Genomic DNA, 22491 nt, shown 5'->3' with positions numbered 1-22491 from the left:
AACAAACACAGTGGCTGTAACTGCTATTGCAGACTTGCATTGTCTTAGCCTCTTTACCCTAGGCCAGCTGGCAGGAGGATCTGCCCTCACTGTCCCCTCTTTCGAGGGGAAATCATGAGACCAGGGGGCTGACACGACTTGCCCAAGGTCACCCACCAGTGACTGAGCTGGGCCCAGAACCAGCTCTCTTGATCTTCAGACCAAAGGGCTTCTCCCCCATCTGTGGAGACCTCTGTAGTCTCAGAGACACCAGCCCTGGTCCCCACTCCCACCTCCATCAGGCCCAGCCATCTTGCCCTCCACTCTGACCCTTCAGAGGTTTCCTGGATTGTGCATGATGCTTCCAAGATCTTAAAAACACTCCCTCCATCCCTTTCAGGGCTCCCAACCAGAGACCATGGTGAAGTCATGGCACATTCCAGCAGGTTCTCAGGGTGGCTGCTGAAGTGTTACCTATTGTTTATGGCTGTCATAGGCCAGCCCTATGAAGTGGGTAGCCATTTTACAGATCAAAAACCAAGGCTGAAGAGGCAAAGCGACTCATCCAGGGCACCCTTAACTGGCAGAGATAGCTACTGAACTAACACTTCCTGATTCATGGACTTAACAACTTCCATTCACTGAACCACAAATACATGCCACACCCTGAGCTCAGCACTTTATGTCCATTACTTCTCCCACTTGCCTCTCATGACAGCCTGAGAGGTGGGTACTATTATCATCCATTTTACAGATGGGTGAAGTGAGGTGCCATCCTACCACTGTGAATGCCGGGCCCTTGCCATCTTTTCCACTCATCTACTGCGAGCTCTTACAGGCATCCAACTGACTCTGTCCAGGGGAACATTCTCCCTAGTTTCTTCTTTGAGGCTCCCAGTGGGAGCGAGAAATGAATTACTGCAGGTTCACTGTTTTAGCCAGAGACCCACCCTGCTGCCCACACCTCACTGTATATTTCAGGCGGGGCCAGGGGAGGAAGCCCATGTACTCCCCACACCCCCGCCACCTTGTGTGCATGCATGTGGCACCCAGCACGTGCTCACTAGAGAGCTCCACTAAGGGAGGCCAGCAGGGGCTGCGTCCCAAACCTCAGGGTCCCCTAGTATTCCCTACCTTGACCCTGAGCTCATAGTGTTCCAGCTGCTTCACACACATTACTTAAAATCTTTCCAACATCCTGCTTTTAATCTATTCCCCTTCTAGGAAAGGAAAGATTAGGGTTTACAGAAGAGGAACCATGTCCTCACTGTCATATGGTTGGGACAGGCTTTACCAGGACTCAACTAGAAGGCCTAGTAGGTCTCTTTGGAGTGTCCCTCCCACCCACACTACTGAGAATACAGCCTCATTTTGGATTTGAAGGTTGAACTGCCCCCAGAAGGGCCTGATTTAACCATGCAGGGTGAAGCCTGGGTCTAGGGGTAGGATAGAGGACTGGAGGGCTGGGGACCTGAGTTTTAGTCTCACTCTGCCACCAACTTGCCAGGTGACCTCAGTTTCTTCAGATGTGGCCAGAGTGGGTGAAGAGCATGATGCCCAGGTCACCCCAATTCTGTAAGCCTATGAGATCTCCCAAGCCCCTTCTCAGTCACCTTGGCTTCCTGGGGTCCAGAGCTATGGAGATACGAACCCTGGGGCATCTGTGACAATGCAGCCCTCAAGACCTTCTGCATCAGTAGGGGACCAAAATCTGCCCCATACCAGGTGATTCTTATGTCCACTAATGCTTGATATCCACCAGCCCAGAGATTATCCCTTTGCTTTCCCTCCTGACCTTAGCAGCAAGAGGCTCACCTGCTCTGGCCCCGGTCCTGGTGCCAATCACTCCTCTGTGCATAGCCTTCTATAGTGCTCAAGGCTCCCAGACAGCTGTGGGCTGAGGCAGGGCAGGACAGGCAAGCCCTAATTACAGATGAAAAGACTGAGGTGCAGAAAAACAAAGTGACTTGCTCAAGGTCACACAGCTGGCCAGGAGTAGAGGCTGGGCCCGATGTACTCCTAACTTGGAGTCAAATATCTGGGGAAAATCAGGGACACAAACAGGCTGCTGCTGCTTCTTGCCTGGGACCTGAGAGAGAATGGCAAGATTCCCTGTTCTCCCGAGAGCACAATATGACCTTGGACCTGGCTGGGCCTTAGTTTCCCTCTAATAAATAGGCCTAGGCCAGATAACCTTAGAGTGTACACATCTGCATTTGGCTTTCTAGGTGCCATCAATCCTGTGAAGGGCCGAAATAATTTTAGGACTGTATAAATGTAACTACTCCTTAACTGTTAAGGAGTTGAAATTACATTCGGCCCTTTGAAGGCAACTGTGAGGCTAATGTGGCCCGTGGTGAAAATGAGTTTGACACCCCTGCTCTAGTCCCTTTCTTAAGGGTCTAGATATTTTTGGTCCCCACCAAAAATATCACGTTTTTGGCCTGCTGTTTCCCAAGATGTTGGCACCTCAAATTGGATTAGACTCACACAGGAGGGGAAGGAAGATTCCAAGAGGCAGGCAGGGAGCCCACTGGCCTGCCTTCCATCTCTGCCATGCTCCAGCTGTGTGACCTTGGGTAGATGCCTTCCTTTCTCTGCACAGCTTCCTCATCTGTGGCATGGGAATCACGAGGCTATGCGAAGGCCCACTGTAGCGATGTGTGCATAGCAATTTGCTCAGGGAGTGCTTGCTGGGTTATTATTTACCCAAATCTCCCTGACCTATACTTGTGCGGGTGGGAAGAAAGGGAAAGGGGGCAGTAGGAGAACAGAGGGAGGGGCCCAGCATTTCAGTGTTTCTGCAGCATAAGCCACAGGCTTTTCTGACCTTCTGTCTAAAGAAGACTTTGGAGAAGGCTGGAGGATCCAGGGTGCCATCTCTCAGAGATCCCATACCAGTGTGCTGGTTTCCTGGTGCCAGAGAAAGGGGCCTGTGGGGTCCTGGTTGTCTGGACCATAGAAAGCAGTTGCACCCACCCCCTCCTGTCTCCTTTCCAACACTGGCAGCCTTTCCTGCAGAACATCAATAACCCAAGATGGCCTTGCTGAACCCAATCACAGCTCCCTGGAAACCTGGGCTGGCCCTCCCCTCAGGCTTCTGTGGGGCTGCAGCCGCCGCTTGCGGGCCAGTGCCCTTCTGCACTCACAGGGCAGTGCCTCAGGGGCAATCCTCTCCCCAGTGCCTGGAGGCACCTTCAATTCCACGAGATGCCTGGAGGCTGAGGGTGCTCGGGGCAGGGGTGTGAACACAGCATCCGCAAAGGTGCTGCACCTGTGTGCCAGGGCTGTCTTCGTACACGTGCAACCTACGTTCACCTGTGGGTGTATTCCAGCATGCCAGGTGTCTGCCAATAAGTGGACATGCACGCAGCTGGCATTCGGGACCCCACACATGTGTGCTTGTCTCTTTCACACTGGGGCCAGCCCTCAGAGGGCACACGTCACATTTATGACTGCTGTAGGGCACTACATGCAGGCCGATTTGCCCATGTGCAACCCACTGCATTCCTGTGTTAGTGCTACATGCATGTGTGGACATGCTGTATTCTCAGGTATGGGTGTGTGAATACAGGCTGCATTCACATGCATGCTGTATTTGCAGGTGGTATTCAGGGATGTGAGCTGTATTCCCATGTGGTGGGGTGTATATGTGGGCATGGGTATTCTATATGAATGTCTATGATTGGAACACACAGTGTACTATATGGGTACTCCATATGTGTGTCTATGATTGAAACATATACTGCATTACAATGTGCACTATATTTGTATACATGCATCTGTGCAAGTCTGTGGATGTGTTATAGACCCTGATGAGAATGGGACAGTACATATGAAGGTGGCTAAATAATATGGGCCATCAGCGTCTTTTCTGGACCACCCACAAGTCACAGCCCCAAACCTGCTGCTGCCCCTTCAAGGAAGTTAACAGGCGGAAGCCCTGGCAGTCTGTACTCCAAGCCCCCTCCTACTGCACACGTCAAAGGAGAATTTCTCCGGATGGCGCCCGCCACTCCAGGAAATGCCCCAAATATCAGCTCTGCTTCCTCCCGGCAATTCAGAGAGCAATGCGGGTGAGGAGAGGAGCCCCTTATGCACTGGGCCAGGCGTGTGCAGCATCACACCAAGACCCTCTGCTGGTGCAGCTCGCCACTTATCCTTCTGAAGGTCGAGCCCGGCAGGGCCTCTGCATGGGGACCCCGAGACCCTGGGGGCCCTTGCCTGTCATGGGCAGGCCAGCCACAGAGACCCCTCCCCAAACAACCTGCTGAACGAGGACAGGCTGTGTGGAATGGCCACCTGGCTAGCAAGGAGTGTGTGCCCACAGCAGCCCACCTTTGGGGAGTCCAGAGGCCCCCTGCTGGCTTTCCCAATTCTGACCCTGCAGGGGGCAGGGAGGAGCCCCAGGTACCCAAGTACCCAGCCAGAGGCCACCCAGGCTGGCTGAGGAACTGGGATTCCAGGCAGAAAGTGCCAACTCCACCAGCCAGCATGACTGCTGCAAAATGGCCTGACCGAGCTACTCCTGCCCCCATCCTGGCCATCTCAGGGACCTGGTTCCTGCCATCACACACCCGGGCTGGCTGGCTTGACCTGGTGGGTCCCAGCACACAGCAGTCCACCCCACCAAGGGGACCCTCTGCGTGGGGCCTCCCGCTGCCTGTTTCCCTGGCACCCTGGCTGAGACAGGCAGGGGTACCCCTTGGTCCTCTGTGTTTCCCTAGGTCCAGCAGCTCAGGGGGAAGAGAACCTTGCCCCCCCCCCACCCCCTCCCTGCCACCAGCTTGTTGGTCCTTGCGTAACATCCATTGAGGGCATTTGCTGTCCACAGGCTGCTGGAATTTACCTGAGACCCCAGGCATCTGCCTGTCCCAGGCCTCCCTGCCTGTGTCCCCAGCACCCTAGCCTTTCCCTCCAACACACAGACCCTCCTCACACGAGTGTCTCCCTCAGCAGCAACTCCTAATGCAGCCTCAGCTGCGGCCAGATAAACAAGCCCAGCTCGCAACCCCCTCCACGCTGCCACCGCCACCACCATCAGCGCTGAGAAAAAGCAAATGAAATGAAACAAAATAAAATGGGTGAGGGAGGAAGGGGAGAGCGGAGTGGGGTGCTTTTTATTTTTTATTTTCTCATGCTGGGGGATGCCGGTACTTACTTGGCTAGGAAAATCAGCACAAATCCGGCATGGTTTACAGGCGGGCAGCCCCGGAATCGCGGTGCGGCAGCTGGTGCCGCGGCTGAGCCCAGCCAGCGTGCCCGGTGCCTCTGCAGACTGTACCATCCCGCCCGAGCAGGTGGGGGGCGGGGGGCGGAGGCGCGGCGCGGCTTCTAGGAGAGCATCGCCCCGGCAAAACGCGATCTCGGGGGAGGCAGAGGCTGCCCCTGCTGCTGCGCCGGAGGCTGGGGGAGGGGGCCGGAGGACGGGGGCGGGCCTCCGCGAGGGCTTGTTCTGCTAGGGGGACAGGGGAGCAGAGTAGGAGAGTAGGGGGCGGGAGGGGGGTTGTGTGGACCGAACCACCACGGTGTTGTTTGCGGTTTTAATTCCTCCCGTGGGATCATGAAGAGCTAAAGCTGGCAGAGTCTCAGGAATCTGCCCGCTCACTTGAAGTAGGAGGGAATGTCAAGGGCAAGGGTAGGGTTGGAGCTGAGCTGGAGGGGAGGGGTCCCTCCAGTGGTGGAAGGGGTGGGGTAGTGATAGCAGAGAGGGGAGGATTTGCTCACTTTGGTCTAAGTTCTCCCTTTCTTTCTGGGGTCCTCTTGTAACTAGGAAGGGGATCAGCCCCCTCCCCCGCCCCGCTTTTGGTCAGGACACCCCCATGCCTGAGGGGCAAAGGTCACGGGGGGGGGGAGGAGTGGACTTAACTCAGACCAAACACATCTGTGGTTGCAAGGCCTGCAGTGAGTTCCCTGATGCCATCTAAAAGCTACCTTTGCAACCTAGCCACTGGCCAGCCATGTGCACCCCCACCTTGGGTGGGGGCTGGGCTGCAGGCCTGGCAGAAGACCCCTTTAAGGGGTGATTTCTCTGCTGACAGGTGCCCACTGGCAGGGATGTCTGCATATGTCTTATGCATTTACATAATCTGAGGTGACATCTGCGATGAGTTGGGGGGCTGACCATTTTGGGGGATAGATGATGTCCAGAGCACCCAAGGGAACCCCAAAGAGGAGTCTGTAGGAATGGAATACCCCTAGCCAGCTGCCAACTTTTTCCTGCCTTATCTCTGGCAGATCTGCTGCCCCTTTAAGTACAGAATGGTGGGAGGACAGCCCTAGGAGCAAGGTTAAGAGGTCACAATGGGTGAAGGGGCTTCTCTTAGATTTAGAAGCCTCCCTCTCCACTGCCCCACCCCCTCCAAGAGGGGGTGCCCTTCTTGGAAGGAGGGCACTGAAGGTGGAAGGACCTTCAGGACATGTCTCAGGGCACTTGTCAGCATGGAGGGGGTCATGGGGGGCCAGGGGTAGGAATTGCCCCAGGAGGCAGCTCCAGATGGAACTGCCTCCTTCCCCTGTCCCCACCCCCTGCCCACTTCTGAACTGCCTGCCAGAGTGTCCCGAGCTGCCTGCCGCTCCATCCCTGGGCTGGCACAGAATATCAATTTGTCTCGTTAAGCTGAAAGTCTGCACTGCACCAAAATCAGAGCCCGGCCAAGCAGAGGGGCCACAGGAAGCAGAGAGCTGAGAGCACCAGCAGCAGGGCCCTTGCCAGCAGGAACAGGCTGAAAACCCCTAACTTTTCACCCCCACCCCAAGCCCCACCAAAGGGTCCCATGCTACCTATGGGCCAGGCAGAGTGGCCCCAGTGCAGGGAGGATGCTAAGAAACAAAGGATGCCAAGCACTGGGTGGCCCCGGTCCTCACTGGGGCAGGCAAAGCAGGTACCTGGCTAGGCTACCACAGCTGTCCAGGCCACCTCTCAGAAAGGCTCTTGCCACCCACCAACAGCTCGGGACAGGGAAGCTCCCATGTTGGCCTTCTCCTTGTGGGCACAGGTCAGGGGCTCCAGCAGCCCCCTTCCAGGCAGACTTCTAAGTCAGCCCCAGTTCCAGGGCTGGGCCAGGTCAGGAGTCTCCCTTCTCCAAGACTGGGGGCCGCCTCTGCCCCTCAACATGGTGCCAAGTAAAAGTGTTCTGAGATGATTGGGATGAGGGTGGGCAAGGAAGGGCAGAGGGTAAGAGGCCTACCGCAGCTCACATGTGGTCCAAGCAAACAAGCCTGTGCCCTGAATCCCACGGTTATTACTGTAACATCACTGGGGGAATCGCTTTCCCAGATGACAAAATAAACAGCCCCTCAAGGGGCTGGTTAGGAACCACCATTTCAACAATAATAATCCCTCCCATGTCCAGCACAGTTTATAGTTTGCAAAGGCCACCTACAACACAGTAAATCACTTAAGCCTCACAACTGCTAGAGTGGCCACTGAGAACCCAAGTTACAGATGAGGAAGCTGAGTGTGGCTCAGAGGCATGCGGTGGCCAGGACAAAGTCTCTCAGCTAGGAGGGGGTAAGCCAAGCCTGTGACCCAAGACTGAGACTTCAAGCCCTTGGCTTTACATGTGAAGGTCAGTATGACGTGGGTCAGCTGTGAGTCCCCATACGCATCTGTTTGGAAATCCTGAGTCCTGCCTGCTCACTGGCCCCTGTTTGGGGTGGGCTGGGGCTTCACCAACAGACTCCAAATTCTCAGGAGCTCATGGGTTTTGGTTCCCTGAATTTAAGACTAGAGCTGGTATCTGGCTAAGCTCCCATCTCCTTGGCATTCCTGGCCTTGTGTACTTCTGTATCCATACCCTAGTTACAGGATACCCCCAACTTCTGAGGCAGCCCAAATATTGAACAGCATAGTGTGCAAGTTTTTTCTTATGCTAGGCACATGAACTTCTATTCAACCTCCAAAGTCCAACTCAAGTGTCCCTTTTTCAGACAATCTTTCCTGATTCCATGGACAGGATTAGTTCATGCCTGTGTTCTACCTCTGACCACACCATATTGTGGCTACACATTTGTCTCCCTCATTGGGCTATGACCACATTAGCTGTCTCCAGAGTCCCAGCTCCCAGCTGTGGTAGATATGATAGTAAAATCTTGAATGAATCTGCTGCTGTGTGATTTTGATTCATTAAATACTAGAACTAGAAGGACCTTCAAGGACTCCTATGCAATTCTCCCATTTTACAGTTGAGTACACTGAGGCCTCAAGAAAAGGATGACTTGCCCAAGGTAATCCTTGAGTGTAGAATCTGATCTCAGACATTTGTTCCTTGCTCTATCTCTTGTGTCTCCCCTTCCTGCAGCAGATGTACCTGGGGCATCTGGCCTGTGCTCCAGGATATGTTGGGGGGCAGGGGGAACTGGGCAGGCAGAGGTATTGTGAAATCAGACAAACAATGCTGTTAGTGTTGCAACTCCAGGAAGCTTGAACAACAGGTCAGGGTTACCCACAGGGAAGAGGGGAGAGAGGCAGGAGGCTGGCCAGCACTGGGGGAAGGCAAGAGAAATAGGGCAGGGGTGAAGGGAGAGCCAGACTAGTTTGATTTTCAAATGGTGTTTAGGTGGCCAGACCACGTTTTCTCCCTTGTAATACAACCTAGAGCAGGGCAGTGTGCAGAGGGAGAGGGTCAGTTTGCCTAGCGATGGAAGTGGGCAGCTTGGCCTGGTTTGATGGAGGCAATTGCACAAGGGGGACATATGAGGTAGGTCCATACAGGTCTGATGGAGGCAGAATCAGATATATTCAGAGGCTAGCTGTGTCTTCTTTGAAAGCTATGGGCTCTCCATTGCTTTCCACATTGAGAGGAAGCAGGCAAGGGGGTTATACCTGTCCTCACCTTGCCCAGCTCAGGGTCTTCTGACACCTGGGCAGGGGTCCTTGGACAGCTCTTGAGTCAGTTGCTGTTACAAACAGATGCTGACAAGGGCCCCTCAGGGGACAGGAATCTATTTCCAAAGGTTGCTCACATCCTTGTCTTGTCTGACTTCTACATGTTACCCTTGAAGAAACTGGGTTTCTTCCCATTTTATGGAAGAGAAAATGGAGGCCTGGAGACCTCAAGTGACTTGCTTAGGAGCTATAGAGCCAGTGAGAACGACAGCCAAATTAGAACCCAGATCTGTCCCACTCGAACTCTAGACCTTCCCCTCTGTCCCTGCCTAAAGTTACCCAAATGTGCGGCACACAGCTCAGGCTTCCCTCGGCCGCTGACCTTGAGGGGCCAAGGAATGTGTGTCTGGGGACCACATGGCCCAGCTTGTCCCACGTCTCCCCTCCACGTCCTGGGGGGCCCATCCCCCACTGCCACTGTGGTCCAAAACTCTCTCAGACAGACAGATCTTAGGCTGGAACTTTGTGGCCACACAGACCTGCATTTGAAACCCAGCTCCTTTGTTCATGGCTATGTGACCTTGGACAAATGACTCAACCTCCCTGAATCCCAGTTTTCTCATCTGCAAAATGGGGACAATTATACCTATTTGTCAGGCTGGCAAGCTAAAGGAGAAAGGTGGCTGTGATTAATAGAAGACACACAGTGGGGTAGGGGGGAATCAGATTCTCTGGATGGCTCCTAGGAAATGTTAGTGAGGTGAGTGTCTTCTAGACCCTCGTCCCACTGGGGTATGATCATTCTCATATACCACCTGTTGGGGCCAGTCTTTAGGGCCCAGGAAGCTCTGCTGAGACTCCAACCCAGGCCACCACCCCAATTCCAGCTCCCTTCTTTGTTCTTACTCCCCCAATAAGGAGGGTGCAGGCCTGACTGAGGACTAACTCCAGACACATTCGAATTGACATCCTGTGTGTCTCATATGGTGTGAGCTTCACAACATCCTAAGAGGTAGGTCCTATTTTTACCCCCATTTTATAGAAGGAAACAGAGGCATACATAGAGATGTAAAATGATGTGGCCCAAGGCCATAGAGTGAGTAGGGAAACTGGGGCTTGAAACCAGTGCTGTGTGAGGCCCCATCCCTAGCCCATAGACCCTGTGTTGTCCAGGGAGCCACATGGAACCTAAATTTCCCACAGCTGTGAGAATGTCTTCTCAATCACATAGGTCAGAAACCTTCAGCCTGGAGGGCCTACCCTAACCTTCTAGCTGGGTGAGGCAGGCATGTCTTGTTACCCCTCTGAGAGGCCGGGAACAGGGGCCAATTAGTAAGCTGGCACTTTCTCTCTTGGGAGAACACAGAGCCTAGGGAGTCAAGAGCTACTCTGGGAGAACTTCTTGGAGGAGGCTTCCTTTTCCAAGCCTGGGAAACACAGTCTCATCTATGCTACCTCTTTGGGTTAATGACACCTGGTAAGAGGCACACATACATAATGCCCTCTCCCATCCATCAATCCTGACTTCTCACCTTGGTTTCCCTGCCTCTTCTCCTGCATTCTCCTCCCATTTACCTACCCCCTGCACCTTAAAGAGCTTTCTCAATTCCTTTAAACCCTTCTTTGGCTCCCCTGTGTACTCATCATAAAACCCAAATTCCCTACCGTTGGTTCATGTGGCATACATGGCTATTCTAGATCCCTCCCATTATTCTCTGTCTGCTTTGCCTACACCAAGCCTCCCTTGCTCCTCAAACACACCCCTGCAATTCCATGCCTCTGTTTCTCTGCATGCTCCAACCACTTTGTTAGGGATGCCTCCCCCTCACCCCCCACTTCTCTGCATGGAGAATGCCTACTCATCCTTCAAGACTCAGGTCCAGCAACTCCTCCAAGAAGCCTTTACTGATTTCACCTCCATCACCCCTCCCCACCAAAAATTCTTGCAATTAAGCTTTTTATGTGCATCTGTCTTGTCCATCAGGCTGGGGGATTCTCTGGGGATAGGGAATGGGTTTCATTTGCCTGTTGTATCACCAGTATTGGGCACAGAACCTCAATAAATATTGATTGAATTGATGAGGGCAGGTTTGGTGAATGAAAAAGCAATTCCCTTGGTGATTTTAAACTAGTATTTGTATCTATCTGTGGCTCTAGAAATATTCTTTGCATTTACTTGTAGGTCCTGGCTTAAGAGTTGCTAGTTCCTGAGCCTGTCAATGAACAGGGCTTCCTCTGCATGTGCAGCTTGGGCAGGGGGAAGAAAGACCCCAACTTTACTCAGACACCCTGTCCAGAGATGTCTCAACTGGTACCAGGGGGTCTGAGTCCAGGGTTGGACTCAAGGTGAGTTGAGACCTCAGAGAGGAACCCCTGTCCCTAAATGCTCCCTCTACAGCCTGACATTTCACCAATACTAATGCATTCCTTTGCATTCCTTTGGATTATTCAGTCAGCAAATATATATCTAGGTGGCACTGAATGTGAGGTATTGAGCTGGGGTCCCTAGTTAACATTTGTGTGTGTGTGTGTGTGTTCCCTCCTGCTGGAATGCTGACTCCCTAGGGAAAACTAGGAAGAGGGGGAAAAAAAACAGAGGGAGTGGGGATGATGACTGAGGGAATGTCAGGAGAAGAGGAAAGGGAACCTTCCATTTGCTGAGCACATTCTATATGCCAGGCACTTAACACATGAGCTGTCATTTACTCCTCATCACTACCCCAGGAGAATTTGATGTTATTAGGCCTCAACTAAGAGGGTGAGTGGCTTGGTCAGGGGTGCACAGCGGTGTGGCACAGGACCCAGCATTCAAACCACTGTCTGCCATGCATCCTGAGATCTCTTGGGATGTGCTCCTGCTGAGGAGGCTGTAAGGATCCAGCGAAAAAGAGCATTCTCAGAGGATAGGAGAAGAGAGGGTGACAATGAAGAAAGCTGCAAGCTGACTGATTCCACAGCCGGACACTGCTGGGACTATAACCAATGAGAAGTTGGGGAATGAAACATGGCTATCGCAGCTGTCCCGGTGTTGTCAGAGTGGGATGGAGTCCACGGGGGCATCAGCGATCTCCCTGGAGCACTTTCCTGCATGCTAATGCATATGCTATGGACACACGCTTAACCTGTCATGTGGGTAGCATCATTCCCATTTTACTGATGAGGAAACTGAGGTCTGGAGAGTGCAGGTGAAAAGTTCAGGATCACATAGCTGGAACCAGAATTAGAACTCAGATCTTTTCTGGAAGACTCACAGAAGTGCAGTGGGGTGTGGGCTCAACCCCTTATGAGGTTTCCAAGCAGCCAGGGCTCTCAGAGGAACAGAAGCCCTTGCCCTTTCCCTCTGGGATGTGAAGGGTCTTTCATTGCATCCAAAGGTGGCAGGGGAGAGTGGGAGGAGCCTGGGAATTAGAACCCGGTGGACTAGTTCCAATTCCATCCCTTTGCGATAGGCTCTGGGCAAGTCCCTTAATCTCTCTGCCTCAGGCTCCTTATCGGTAAAACAGACACGCTTCCAGCCTCTCTGCCTGCTCATTTGTTCAACCAATAATATCCACTGACACCTACTATTTGCTAGGTTCTGTGTTAGGTGTTGAAGAAATAGTGGTAAGTAGAAAAGACCGTGGTGTCTACTCTCGAGAGGGTTAAAGGACAGATGTGACATGAAATGAACACACAAACGAATGTAAGTTTACACAGGGGCAGGAGGTGAAGGGGCAGAGGCCATGAGCACAGTCTGTAGGAGGACTTGGCTGTCTCTGGTGGGAGTAGAAGGGGAAATCACAGAATGTTTCCCCAAGGGGATGGTGACTGGGCTGGGGTCTGCAGGTTGAGCTGGAGCTCACTAGGTAAAAGTGGTGTTGCTCATGAAGGGAATGGCATGTGTAAAGGCTCTGAGGCTGAAAATAGCTTAATAATTCTCAAGGGATTTAAAGGAGGCCAAAATGATGACAGGGAAAAAGTGTAGGGAAAGGGTAGGAGAGGAGGTAGGAGCATTTTGGACCATGGGACAGATTTCTGTCCTTATTCCAGTAAAAGGAGGCAACTTAGAAGGGTTTTCAGGGTTAAACTGGTGAGGGACCTGCCACATGGTAGAATTCCACACTGTTGTCAGCTGCACTGCAGTAACGTCACACCTTCCCCAGACAACACATTCATTCCCCCAACCATGCCTGCAGCAGACTCTGAGCCGGGGACACAGCAAGCAGGAAAGGGGTCCTGCTTGTACAGAGCCACAGCTAGGAGGACAAGAACATCCAGTAGGTATTTATGAAGTCCCAAATGTGCTGGGAACTGCGGGGAGCTACCTGAGGGAAGAGGAAACTGAGCTCAAGAGAAGTGAAGGGGCCCCTACCCTCTGGGGTTGCGGGTGGTTGAGAAGAGAGCTGCAGACTCAGGACTCTCAATCCAGTGCCTCGTCTAGGCCCCCAGACGGCCCCTAACTGTAGCCCCACTCAAGAGCTGCTGGGCAGGAGAGAGGGTACTGCTATGAGTTATTACAAATAGTAGTACTGAGAGTTGGCGTGGAGTAAACAATTACTACATGCCAGGGAATGTTTGTTTTAACAACTTTTCATGTCTTGGCTCCTTTAATTCCTATCCTTTATGCAGTCTGATTAGCACCCCCATTTTACAGATGATGAAACTGCGGCACAGAGAGGTCATGTAGCTTGGCCAAGGTTGGCTAGCTTATAGGTAGTGTTGGGGTCTGGGCTCAGGCATCTTCATCACTACCCTGCTACAGGTCTGGGGAATGCTGGGGCCCTGCCAGGCTGTCCAGCAAGTGGCTGAAGGGAACAGGGTGAAGGCAGGGTGCAGAGCCAGAGCTGGGCCTGAGGGAGGTTGGGTAATGCTGACAGAGCCTCGTCCCCGTGAGTGCCTCCCACATCTCCCCAGAGGGAATTCCCTTTGGGATCTGCCTGTGGAATTGGTTAATATGGAATTTTGGCACATCAGGGCCTGGAAGTGCTGCCAGGTCCCTCTGTCAGCCTTATCCTCTCTTTTACAGATGAGTAACCTGAGGTCCGAGAGTGGCAGCCACCTGCCTTGGACACACCACAAGGCCAGGGTTGGGAGGCAAGGGCTGGCTCCAGGACAGCCTTTTAACCCTACAAGAAACACCCTCCTAGTCACCTTGTGGGCCATGTTGCTTAGAACCCATCTTCACCAGATATGACTCCAATGAGCCTTGGAGGGGCCAGGATCATCCTCCAAGGAGACCCTGCATCAGCGGGGACATTCTAGGCCTGGCTGTCCCACCATGCAGGTCCGCTGTGGATGGGACTGCCCTTAAGGTTGGGCCAACTGTCTCACTACAAGGCCTCCAATGGGTTGCCCCAGGAGAGTTCGGGTAAGCACTGGATCAGGGGCCCGCTGGGATAGGACTAACTGCTGTGGGCCAGGGGTTGTCCCACTCTCTTGAACCCTCCCTCTTTTCTCACCAGCTTCCCTGCCCTGCCCACCCCACAGGCTGATTGTCAACAATGACACACAAGAAGGACTTGCATGGGTCTTGGCAAACTGAAAGCAGCTTCTCAGATATAAGGTGCTACTTTTTTTTTTTTTTTTGGAGGACACAGCACAGTACAGCAGGGGCTTAGAGATCAAAGAGATACAGGATTGAATCCCTGTTCTTCCACTTAGTATTGGGTGGCCTTGGAGTAATCACTTAGTTAATTTGAGCCCTAGTTTCTAGTCTATGAGGTGGAAATGATACTGCCTGCAATTATGAGAATGTGAGGAGGCTTAAATGAGTAAATGTATGTACGGGGCACATAGTACGGTGCCCAGCAAAGTCTGCTTTGCTTCTCCATTTCTTTTCTGCAAAGGTGACAACACTATTAAGTCATAGGAAATCTAGTCTTTGATTTCAAACAAGACAACAGAGAATAGGAATATACTATTGGTTCATTTCTTTAGTTCTTTGGCATTAATTGAGCACCTACTACATGCCCAGCAATGTGGGCACTGCCTCCTAGAGCAGGGCTTCTTCCGATGCTCAGTTGCAAAGATGGGAAGGAGGGAGGTAGGGTGTAGGGAGCCCTGTGAGGTGCCAAGTGGTGGCTCTGCCCTGGGCTGAGGGGGAGACAGTGCTGCTGCTCTGCACCCTTCCCATGTGGGGGTGTCTCAAACCTCTCAGGACCTCCCCCAAGGGTGGTAACCACTCCTCTGAGACTTGGTCAGGGCTCTTAGCTGCCAGTCCCACAGAGGAACCCACCAATGAATTCCTGCCTGAAAACCCAGCCTCAATTCAGTTTCCAGAAGTATCCTGGCTTGAGGCCAGCCGGTGTATGGCTGGGGAATGGGCTGTGAACTCACACATACCTTGATTAAAATCCAGGCTCCTCTACTCACTGGCTGTGTGACCTTGGGCAAGTTACTTTACCTCTCTGAATCTCAGTTCCTCTATCAGTAAGATGGAGATAACGGCTACCTTGGAGGATCGTGCTGAGAATTAACTGAGATACTACATGTAGAATACCTTGTATGTCATGTGTTATAGGCACAATTAATGTTGCTTAAAATGATCCTCAAGCTCCTTTCCTCTCCCCTTGAAGCAAGCAGGACCTAAGTGTCCTATCCTGGAGAGCTGGTGTGGTGGCAGTCTTGCCCAGTGGTGTTCTGCCGTTGCTTGTATTGGCTCAAGAGAGCTGACTGCGCATACCGATGCTCTTGTGTTGGTAGCTTGCAATTTGCCAGATGGGCACATTTACCAACACCCCCCAAACAGCAAATACTACAAAGTGGGCCCCCATTTCTTGAAAGCTGGTCATTCCACGTTCACCACACACCACTGAGCCCTGGGCAGAAGCTCAACGCAGCTGTTTGGAGTCAATTGCCTTTTGTGTCCCAGGATCCTCTTTCTGCTCTGGTTTCCCTTTGACTTTTTCCTCCCTGCCCACTGCCCTTGCCCACCCAGCACTGGAAAGCGGCTCTTGGGTGGTTTTTCATATTCTCTTGCCATGGGGCTTGCCTTGGATCACTGCTCTGCCCAAAGGGATTTCAGTGTCAGATGAGGTGACTCTGATGGGGCACTGCCCTAGAAAACTGTTGGCTAATTACCTTCTCTCTCCTCCTCCCTCTTTGCATCCCTTGTTGCTGAACCCTTTAAAGCTCAGCTCCAGCACTCCAGCCACCACCTTTTCACTCAAACTCTCATCCTGAAGGTTCCACAACGCCCAATGCCCACTCCTCTGATCTTTCCACATCTACCTCTCCTCCCTCTGGTTTCATAAGGCCCACGAGCAGCCAGTGGCCTATGGCTTTAGGAGACAGGCAGCCCCATGGTGGTCCTGGTCCTGCTCCCTTCCTTCTCCCTGGACAAGCTCCTTGACCTCTGAAAGATACCACAGTAAGGACGGTGCTATATATTGGGGCTCTCGTCCTGCCTGGGTCATGCACTGTGTCAACAGCTTTACTGGCCAATCTCATTCTTATTTTCTCATCTGCAGAATGGGGACAATAAAAATGTCTCCGCCAGGGAACTGTGTGGTGATCCTCAGCAACGGCTTTTGTGAAATTGGCTCACTGATTGTAAAGTGCCATGCTAATGCTGTTATTCTGCTTTGAAGGGCAAGGCTTGTTTAGCTCTACAATTTTTAGATGTGTTGAAAAAAATACGCCACAGGCATGTTATTTATAGTCAGCTCCCGTACAGGTTTTTATCATTCCTTGCCTGCTCAGCTAAAAATAACAAATGACAAAGGTCATGTCTGCTCCCACCTATCAGAAGAATCTGTGAAGAATAAGGCTTTTGATTCACTGCCTCCGTGAAGTGAGAATTCTCCTGCCAGCCACAGGCCCTGGAATTCCTCACTGGGTCTTGCTGGCCCACGCTGAAGAGGTGAGGGAAGCAGGGGCGAGGGGCTACAGTGTCTTGCTGGGCAGGTAAGTCCAGGCCTCAGTCACCTCTTCCCCCAGTCTTGGGAGGCAGGTAGTGCTGAACCACCATAGATGGAAGTCCTGGGCCCTGGTTCCAGGGTGAAGTCTGTTTTCCCATATTCAAAATGAGAGGGATACACAGGTGCTGAGAACTTTCTCCAGATCCTAAACTCAAAGATGCTCTAGTCTTATCTCCCTCCCCTTTATCCTGCATCCTGTGGACTCAATGCACATCCACTGGCTTGCAGTAATGACCATAGCCTTGATGATGTGAATAATCAGAGTCAATATTTGTGGAGTGCTGACAACCTGCCAGGCACGTGCCTCTAGGTACCTTCAGGTGGAATAAACTCCCTGACACCACATTCCACTTCCTCCTCAAGGAAGGAAGCTTGTTGGCCCCCATCTGACAGAAGAGGGGGGAGGACTGAGCCCCCAGGGTGAGTTGCATTGTGCACGGTGTAGCACCAGGCAGTGACAGATCCAGAATGAGATCAAGTATCTGCTTCTGGGGCCTGTGCTCGGTGCCAGCATTGGGCTGGGCATAGCGGGGAGGAAAACAGACAACCCCAGATCATGCTTTTCCCCATCACCATTGAGGAGAGATGGTCCCAGCTATAGTGACCCTCATGCACTGCAGGGAATGGCAGTGGATGGACAGGGCCTGGGCTGGCCAGGAGGAGGATCCTCCATTTGGCCTTGTGACGGTTCCAGCAAGCTCATCTCTCCTGGTCCTTGACTGTTGATAGGCGGACAGGAAAGGCACTCCAGGTGGTAGGCACAGTGAGAGTGGAGGTGGGGTGGGGTGCAAGTGCCTGGGACATTTGGGCAAAGGCAGGGCTGGGCGTGGGTGGGAGTCACAGAAAGCAACTAGAACCCCACAGCAAGGAGGTTAGCATTTTCCCTGTGACCCAGAACACCTGCCAAACCTCAGTAATAGTGTTGCCAGTTCCACATGTACTAGCACTGACTTCACAGTCTTAAAAAAATCAACTCCCTTTTTTGAAAACGTATATACCTACTTAGTATCGTCTTCATCATTCATAGCCATGAGATCATAGATTTGATCATACCTGTATTTTTCTCCTAACACATTAAAATAAGTGCACAGCTACTAAAATAAAAAAGGTGGGCTTGTTCACTACCCAGAATGGTGGCCTAGGCTCTGCTGTTTGGGAACCACAGCCGTGGCCTGGGGCCTGCTGGTAGGTTTCAGTGGCTGATCTGATCTGGGCTATAGAAGGATTTCTTGGCAAGTAGAAGGAGCATGAGAGGCTTTTCTGGGGGTCACCCCCACCCCTATGAAAAAGGCCAGCGGTACCCATGCATACCCTAGCTAAACACCACTTGTCACCCTCCTCCTTGACTCATTTGGTTTCACCTGAGCCCGGGAGAGCTCACTCCTGGATACACTCTTTTCCCAGCCAAGAGCCGCTGCGGCCCGCCCTGACCTCAATGACTAACACACATTCCTGGCCTACTTAGAAAGCCCCTCGCCTCTCATATTTATAGCCACCTCCCAACTCTGCTTGCGCCTCTGAGGGAGGCCTGGCTCTTCTTAGCCACCTCTGTGCCGCCCCAGCCCTGCTTGTCCTCACTGCGAGAGAGGAGTGTGGCAGGGGTTCCATTCTGGGCGACCAGGACAAGTGGCTTCCCCTCCCTGAACTGCATTCATCAGATGGGAGCCATTGGACCCCCAGGCTGGGCTGGCTGTGGGGAGCTTCAGCGAGATCCTGGCTCTGAAGTATGAGTAAGGACAAATGCTTGGGGGCGCCATCTAAGTTCCAGGCCCTGTTCTATGCCTTGGCACATATAAACTCACATAATTCTTACAGCAACCGTTTGAGAGATATACTATTATTATGATGCCCATTTTTTGGAGAAAGAAACTGAAGTACAGAAAGGTTAGATAAAAGGCCACACAGTTATCTGGGATTCAAACCAGACTCCAGAGTCTCTATCCTCAGCACTGAGCTGGCCATGGCACAGAGTGGGTCCTTCAGCCATACGGTAGATCTGCCCCTGTGTGCTCCTTGCCTTTGGGGTCTCCTTAATTAGTTAAGCCTGTCACTCTCTGTCTGCAGTCAAGTGCCTGAGGATGTAGTGGTGGCAAATAATGAAGGCCACGTGCTGGTCTTGGAATTGGCCCCTTCTAGGAAGTTAGTGAGGACACAGGTAATGAGGGAACAGAGCAGGAAGGGGCTGAGAATCAGAGGTGGGACCTGCATCTGGCACAAGTCATTCCTTCTGAGTGCCAGTGAGCAAGTGGCTTCTCTGTACAGAGGGGGTTGCTGAGGCCCAGAAAAAGGAGGAGCAGGTTGTGGAGTGGAGTCCTCAGTTCCCACCCCTGCTGCCCCCACCCACCTCTGACTTCTCTTACCCTTGCATCTCAAAGGGGGAAACCATGCAATGAATGAAGGTTTTAGGAAGCTAGGCACTGTGTTCCATGAATATTCATAGTTACAAAAGAACTAATATTTTTGGTGTTTAATCTGTATGTGGCTTTGTAGTCACTTATTCATTCAACAAACATTGGCTCAGCACTTGGTCCACACTGCCTGCTTTAGATGTTATCTCATTTAATTCTCAGCAATTCTGTGAGGTAGGCACCATCATTACCAGAAGAGAAAACTGGGGCACAGAGAGGCAAAATCTCTTGCCCAAGGGCATTCACCTAGCAAGTGTCAGGACTGGGATTGAAGGCAGGGCTTTTTGCTCATGCCACAGGGTTGTGGATGTGGATGGGGGCGCCCCCGTGGGTAAGGAGTTGCCAAGGAGAGGCGTTGCCTACGTTGTCTGCACACATACCTTCCCCTAGCAGCACAGATCTGGCTGCACTCTGCTCTTTTAGGCCCCTAACCTGAGCCCACATTTTCACCCTGATCTGGTGCAAAGAAGCAGTAGGGAGAACATCTGTTTTGCTGAGCTTCCTAAAATCAGCCCTACGTGATAAAACCCAGTTCTCAAATTCAAATGAAGCTACAAGCCAAGGTTTCAGGATCCTGGAGTGAAAGAGGTGTCGGATTGCCTGTCCTAGCCAGAAAATTGGTGGCCGACCCTGACTTAATTAGTTTTACCTTAGAATGATTTAAGGAAGCCTGTAATTAGCTTTGGGGCCCAGAGGGAGAGCTGTGGGTGGGAGCCAGCCCTGGAGCAGGTGATAAGGGGTGGGGGTGGGAGGCTGGTTTTAAACTCAGACTTCTGGTCTTGGCAGGTAATGGAGGTTAGGCAAACCCCTTACTGCCTAGGGAGGTGGGGAGAGAACAATGCAGAGAAAGGGATGGCTGGAGGGGCTGAGAACGGGCTGAGATATGCCTTGCCATTTTGCTGTATATTGGACCAAATTATGTGACCTCTGCAGGGAACACATCAGCATGGGTACATAGGGTGGTGATGAGTCTAAATTGCCACAGATAAACTCTGTAAGGCCTGTTGAGACGGCTATGGTGATCCTCCAATTGTGCCAGATATTAAAGTTGGATTTTCCCAGCTAATCACAGGGTAAACCCTGTTCCCAGTTCTGAGGACAGGGATCCCCAAACAGGGTCTGCACTGAATGCAGACTGAGAAAATGTTACCCAGACACAGACAAGGTCTGGCCGGAGACCTTTGCCAGCTTTAGACTCAAGGGTACACACATCCCCAACTTGCCCCTCTACAGGCTCCAGCCTCACAGGACCCACCTTAGTGGGTTTCCCAGCCACAGGGAGAGAGAGCCAGTCCCACTTCTCAGGAATTCAGCTTGGCCTGCAGAATGGTGCCAGAGCAGCACCCACAAATAGTCACGCGACAGTGCAGTTTACAGGTCACCCTCGAGAGTAAGACATAGGCCTGGGGACCAGAAAGCTCTTCATTCGTGAACTATCACTCTGAAAACATTTACAGACACTAATCAACCGGTAGCCAGTGGATGGTGTTAGCAATCAAATATGGGTGTGTTAGTCCCAGAGGGCATTCGGCTCCTTGATTCCATGTGATTTGCCTGTAGAAGCTTATTTTTGAGATGTTTTATGGATGCTGTTAACCCCACTATGTCCAACCAACATAGGAACAGTGTGGAAATTGTGGAAAGATACTGCGGAAACAGAGGTGATACTTGACTCTTCCTAGATGTATACAGACCACATGTTTGTATTGTGTTATCTGAGATGGAAAGACAAATTCTGAATGCCTGAGGGAATTCAGTCTGTGTGTGAGCAGAGAAGGCAGAGGTGGCCACAGGCCACACTCTTAAGGAGCAACGGCATTTACTGCTGCCTCTCAGAACACCTCTTACATGCCAGGGGCCTTGCTAGTGCTTTCCCACACTTCATCTCTAACTCTTACAGTAACTGCTGGGGAGGCAGGATCTTCCATTTACAGAAGAGGAAACTGAGAGTCAGAGAGGGGAGGTAATTTGTCCAAGGCTGCCCAGCCAGGAAGGGAAGAGCTTGGATTTGAACCCAAATCTGTCAGACACCAGAGCTGGCTAGTGTCCTTAAACATTTCACAGGGGTGGGGGAGTGGGGCTGGATATTGAAGACAAGGAGGATTAAATGGATGGGTATGAGGCAGAAAGGAAAGTGAATACTAAATAAAGTTTTTAAAATGTACACTGCGCACCTGTTGTGAGCCAGGCCACCGAGATGAAGAGTACACAGTGCCTGCTCTCCAGCTGCTCATGGTCCAGGGTATGTGTATTGTTGAGCTCTACTTGACCAGCCTTCCCCTTCTGGTTCAGTAGCTGATCTGAACCAGTTTGCTGGGCCCTTTGACTAGTTTCTATCCTGCTCCCCACCCCATGCAAGATCTGCAGCCCCAGCCTTGGACTTGGTACTTGTCTCACTGGATATTTGTGGACCCCCATGCTTTGCTTCTTCTCAGCTGCTGTTCTCATCCCCTTCATCATAACAATTCTTTGGGTGGGGCTCAAAGAGGTTAACTAGCTGGCTCAAGTTCACACAGCTAGTAAGTGGAAGAGCCAGGATTTGATCCCACCTTGGACGGGATGGATTCTATAGCCTGAGGCCTTCTCCATGATCCTGTCTGAGACCATCACCGCCATCTCATTTCTGCCTCCCAGGTTATTCCACTGGATGTTACTTGCTTTGAACACAGCCCCTGCAGAAGCCAGTTTTGCACTTGTTAGTGGAGGGAGGTGATGTATTTTGGAAACCACCCAAGGAAAAGACATTTGAAATAACTTTTCTCCATAGCTCTTGCTGCCAAAATGCACCGAACCCTGAACAGGAGCAGGCCTCTGCAGGACTCACATCAATGTCCGTTTGGCTGAAATTTATAGCTGACCACGCACTTTCCAACTCATTACCTCATAGATCCTCACAGCAGCCCTGGGGTGGGTGTCCTGAACCTTCTTTTACAGATGAGGAAGCTGGAGGCTAAGGAAGGGTAATGGGGCTTACTCAAGATCATGTCCCCACCTAGGGGTGACCTTGGATAAGTCATGTTCCCTCCCAGAGCCTCAGGTTCTTCATCTGAAAAGATGGTGATGGTGTTGGCTTCCCAGGGCAGCTCTGAGGTGAAGGAAGAGAAAACAGTGGAAGAGGCTTGCACAAAACCTGACCCCTGAGAGGTGCTCAGCAGCTGATAGATGCACTTGACTCTTCAGATAAAGCTAAGGCCATGCACACGTAGACTTAGGGTAAAGAAAGGCTAAGAGAGAAAGATTCTCAAGTCACCACTAGTGCAACCTGGCAGGCTGGCTGCTGTGGACAATGAAAACAATAGCTGACTTGTATTGTTTAATCCTCTGTACATGTCGTCTCTTTCCATTCTCATCACAAACTGCAGGAGATGAGTATAAT

General features: G+C 51.8%; 1 protein-coding gene across 11 annotated transcripts in view; it reads right to left on the bottom strand.

Moving 5' to 3' along the window:
• The window catches only part of ATP2B2 (ATPase plasma membrane Ca2+ transporting 2), a 377186-nt gene that overhangs the window by 181422 nt on the left and 173273 nt on the right, over positions 1-22491 (bottom strand). For 8 of the 11 annotated variants that reach the window (XM_045832100.1, XM_045832090.1, XM_045832094.1 and 5 more), the window contains exon 1: positions 5141-5350. The exons of 2 other annotated variants lie outside the window; for them this stretch is intronic. The gene's annotated coding sequence lies outside the window, so the exon portion shown is untranslated. Of the gene's footprint in view, positions 1-1794; positions 1814-5140; positions 5351-22491 lie in introns of those variants that run through there. One more of the 11 variants, XM_045832093.1, reaches the window with a different exon arrangement.

The sequence above is a fragment of the Phyllostomus hastatus genome, unplaced genomic scaffold (assembly GCF_019186645.2).
Source record: "Phyllostomus hastatus isolate PE091 unplaced genomic scaffold, TTU_PhHast_1.1 phas_contig_16, whole genome shotgun sequence".
NCBI classification, from domain to species: Eukaryota; Metazoa; Chordata; class Mammalia; order Chiroptera; family Phyllostomidae; genus Phyllostomus; species Phyllostomus hastatus.
This window is presented reverse-complemented; position numbering and strand designations above follow the sequence as displayed.